Source organism: Sciurus carolinensis, chromosome 3 (assembly GCF_902686445.1).
Source record: "Sciurus carolinensis chromosome 3, mSciCar1.2, whole genome shotgun sequence".
Lineage (NCBI taxonomy): Eukaryota > Metazoa > Chordata > Mammalia > Rodentia > Sciuridae > Sciurus > Sciurus carolinensis.
The window spans coordinates 91,325,175-91,330,041 of NC_062215.1; the positions used below are offsets into that span (position 1 = coordinate 91,325,175).

The 4,867-nt window shown below is 35.0% G+C and overlaps 1 non-coding gene across 1 annotated transcript; it reads right to left on the minus strand.

The window, feature by feature from the left end:
• Positions 1–419: 419 nt before the first annotated feature.
• Positions 420–493, minus strand: Trnav-cac (transfer RNA valine (anticodon CAC)). The gene has a single exon. It is a non-coding gene; the product is annotated as a tRNA-Val (tRNA).
• Positions 494–4,867: the final 4,374 nt, after the last annotated feature.

Sequence of the window (4,867 nt, forward strand, 5' to 3'; positions counted from 1 at the left end):
GAAGAGAAAATTTTATTTGGGACCCTCTTTTATTTGGATTTTGAGGTCTCAGTCTGTAGATATTCAACTCCATTGATCTGGGCTTAAGGTAAGGTAGAACATCATAGCAGGAAGGTGCGGAAGAGGAAAGCAGCTCAGGGTATGGACACAAGGAAGCAGAAAGAGTGCTGTTCAATAAGGATAAACTATAAGCCTCAAGGTACACCCCCAGTGATCTACCTCTTCAAGTCACACCCGACCTGTCAAGAGTTGCCACCTAGTTAATCCATTCATGTGGATTAACTCACTAAGTTAAAGCTTCTGTAACCCAATCATTTCACCTTGAAACTTTCATGCATTGTCTCATACATGAGCTTTTGGGGGACAACTCATATCGAAACCCTAATAGTTTTTTTTTTTTTTTTTTTTTTTTTTTTTTTTGGTGATGCTGGGGATTTGAACCCAGGGCCTTGTGCTTGTGAGGCAATCACTCTACCAACTGAGCTACATCCCCAGCCCTAGTTTTTGACTTGGAAACCATTTTCCAATGTAGGATTTTCTTGGTAGCTTGAAGTTCTTTTTTCAAATATTATGATATCAAAGTATAGTTGCACAACTTCCTGAAATATTGCTAACTTATTCATTGTCAGGGATCTTCAATTCAGACATTGTCCTTATACTTAGCATGGCAGACACTTGGAATGTCCATGGGCTTGTTTTCTTTCATCTAAGAGTCACTTTGAGAGCAAGAAAGATTATTTTTCTATACTATCCCAGAGCCCTTGGGATGATGAAGTGATACCTCTTATCCCACACAGAAAAACGAAGGGTCAATGATTCATGACATCTTGAGAGTATACTGGAGACACAGAAAGTTGTTGGAGGACAATCAGTTTATTCTTTTCTAAGAAATACCATAACTATATACAAAATTAACATAGTATGTTAGAATGAAGACAATATTTCAAGAAACAATTTGCTTTTCTGTTATAAAGAGAAGAACTTTATAATATGAATTATAAGAAATAGGAAATAGAACTGATTTGTACCCACAGAACAAATGCCAAATGAGTAACCTTATTATGAATATATATTCATTTTCTTATTTGATTTTGTCCAAATGATTCCTCACCCTCACACTCATCTTGCAATACAATCAAGCATAAGGCTTTAGAGGAAAAAAAAGTACTGTCTTATATTGGTTTTGTATGTGAGCTGCATCACCAAACCAAACTTCTTTATGGAAGGGATAAAGAGATTTGATATCACAGAATAAAGCAGAATATGCTATTCATAACTGCTACCCTTGAAAATTTGAAACCAAAAGTCAATTTAAAATAAAACAAAAACAAACACTACCTTAAGATTTTAAGGCAGACTATTTTACTCCACATATTTCAAGATCAACATTTAGTTTACACAACTTCCTTCTTTAATTTGAACCAAACTAATTTAAGTCATGTAATAATTACAACAAGGGTTAGAGTATAGTGCAGTTTTTAGTTTATAATAATTTAGGAGTAATAAGAAATATCATATTATAAAGTGCTTATGTCAGTCAGAAAAATGCTAATTAAAATATAGTATGAAAAGGTAAAAATTTGGATCTACAAAGAGAATGAAATTATGCCTATCAAAAAGATCAAGATAATTGGAACCTGAGCTTCCTGGAAACCAGAGGGAAAAGAAAATATTGTGTGATTATCATCAGAACTGATAATGGAAACCAATTTTTAGAAAATAGAATCTTATTTTTCTCCTTGAATTCTAAATTAGTTTATATAGGGGACACTGAGTAATGTCACATTCAAAGGTCCTCAGTGATTTATGGTGAATGTGGTAAGGGCTTTTGATGGAATTCCACAAGAGATGAATCACATTTAGTTCATACTGGTGACCTTTTATTTGATCAATGGATTTCAGTCCTTTGCAGAAGTCAAATTCCAAAGTAATTGTCAAAATTTTGTTGGAAAATAGTCTATTAAATTCTTCATTCTCTGCAAGTTTTCCTATTCAACAAAACAGAGTATTTGCCAGTGATTTGCATAAGAACCTATGTATGTAAGATCTTTTTTGACAAAGTTACATGAGACAAATAAGATGACGAATTATAATAATAATAAGACAGGTGTTCCTATGTAAAGTCTGCTTTTCCCGAAAAGTTATAGAAGAGTTTTACAAAACCACTGTAATTGTCCTGTAAACATATCAGTGCATTTTATGCATGTTAACAGATAGAATACAATAAAAATATTAGACTAAATATAGGAAAGAGACATGCCTCTTTACAAATAAAATATTTTTTCATAAGTACATTAAAGAGGTAAATTCTGTGTTCAGAATAGCGTAATTGTCACTTAATTTCTTCAAGGACAGAAGAAATTTCCAGATAATGAGACAGATTCAGTTATTATGCAAATAATATTTGCATTTGTTTAAAATAGAAGACTGGTGAAGAAAAGTACAAGAGGAAAAACAACTATAGATAATGGCTGTGGTGTTCTTATGAGTATTAAATGCTACATTGTAAATTTGTTGCTCAAATGTAGATAGTTATGGGAAAGATAAGGATGGAATTCCCAACGATAAAGCAGGAAAACCTAAGTTTTAAAATATTTGAAACTTTCTTAGAGACCAATAATCAGAATCTTTGAAAGAAAAGAGATGGATTTCCATCACCTTGGAAACTTTTTTATAAAAATATCTTCCAACCTCTGTTTAATAGAGATAATAAGTATAGCCCAACCTTGGAGCAATAGACAACAGTGATTTTTTTGTGCCAAATTGAAGAGTTTAAATTCCAGTCATTAATAAATGAAGGTCACCAAGTAATAACAATAAATGTAAATACAATAGCAACAAGACACTAAATGAGTTCTTTAGGCTGGGATTAGTTCTGTGAGCAGACACTATATCAACAATGATTATCATCTTATACTACTTCCTTTTATAAAACTCTTAACAACCTGGCTGATAAATAGCATTATATACCAAAAAGTAAAAGAACAAAGTTAAAAATATATTTGGAAGAGAAACCAATATTTCCAAACTCCAAATTCCAATTTTCTCACTGAGAAAGAAAAGTGTCTAGTAAACTGAACTAAACTTAATATGATTCCATTTGTGTTTGAGATCCAGAGGAGCATAGTTGTAGGTGGATATAAGCCTGAACTGCAAGCAGCCAGTCGAGAGTGTTCAGGCTGAAATTGTGTCTACACAGTGACCACTGGGGCAGTTAGGACCCTTATATTTGCAAATATCACCATATACGGGACTGTTAAATATCTATTGAAGAGGAGAGTACTGTTTATCTGAAGAACCTGGCTTAGGGGTTCCAGGCTACCAGGGAGAAAAGGGTGAGGAGAGGAGGAGGAGGAGGGTGACAAGGTGTTCTCTGTTAGTCCCTTTATGGGTGCTACTAGCAGGCAGTTTACCTGTGACTGGTATTTCTGTCAAACAGACAACAGGTTTGAAGGGTTTTTGCTTATTGCCCTACAGACTTGAAACCTTGGGCTAAGTTCTGTGAAAATTCAAATAACAACAAGAAAAAAAAAGCATTTGGCATTAATCAGTTGTCTTTTTTGGTCTGAGAATTTGACTTCTGATGGTATAGTCAAACTTTCAGCCATTAATCACTTTGGGGACATACATAAATTAGCACATTATACTTTTCTAAAAGTTGGGCACACAGTGAAGTGTTTATGAACTTTGTGAACTTTGTTTTTAAATTTTTGGTTAAATGATAGAAAGTGTCATTTGAACTCAAAATTGATTTTATGTCTTTAAAATCAGATCACTGACTTTCATGTTTTGTCAATTTATTTTATGTTTTGGGTACAGGGCCACTGAGCCACAACCCCACTCCCTTTTTTACATTTTATTTAAAGATACGTTCTCTCTAAGTTGCTTTAGGGCCTCACTAAGTTGCTGAGGCTGTCTTTGAACTTGCAATCCTTCTGCCTCAGCCTCCCGAACCATGGGGATTACAGGTGTTTGTCACTGTGCCTGGCATGTTTTGTTAACTTTATATCCTATAGCCCGATCATTATCAACTTCAGAGAAGTAAGAGCTGTGATAAAGAGGATAAACAACAGTGTTAAAATGAGTAATGGATCTCCTATGACTTTTTCTGACTTTAGACTTTTGTTGTTTTGGCAAATGCCACAGAAACTATATATCATTTGGTTTATCCCAAAGTTTCTGGTACTTTTCTGGACCTCCTGCTTCCAAAGCTAATTCCCTCCACTAGATACACATGAATATACCTATGGGAAAAAATGGGGACATGAGCAGAATGGGAGTTATGAATTGTAACAACAGTCATTTGTTTTGTCCCTGATCACTTGGACCAAGTCTCTGTGGAGATGCTCCTCTCACATCCCCGAGGCATCAGCTGGGATTTCTCAGGTGTAGCTGGAGGATCCATTTTCAGGACATCTTATTCACAAGGCTGGCAAGTTGTCACTGGCTGAAAGTTGAGCCAGGGGATTGGCTTGGGGGTACATGTCTTGCCCACGCAGAATACTGCAGGGTGCTTTCTTTACTCCCTTAAGATATTACTTCAAAAAGTGAGCATTCTAAGAGACAGGATGTGGATGCTGATGGTCATATATTGACCTTAAAATTGATATAGGCCAATTTTTACCGTATTCTTGTTAATCAGGCAGTCAGAGCCCACCCCACATCCAAGGCAAGGAAATAACACCTCCACCAAATAGGAAAAGTGTAAAATGATTGTAACCTTCCTTGATCTACCTCATATGTGTTGCCTCTGATGGAATCACAGAATATGAATTACCTCTGCCCATATACAGTTCAGTAGGTGGCCATCTGCACAGTCTTTTATTTTTTTTTTCCTACATTCAAATTAATTTTCCCAATAATTTGG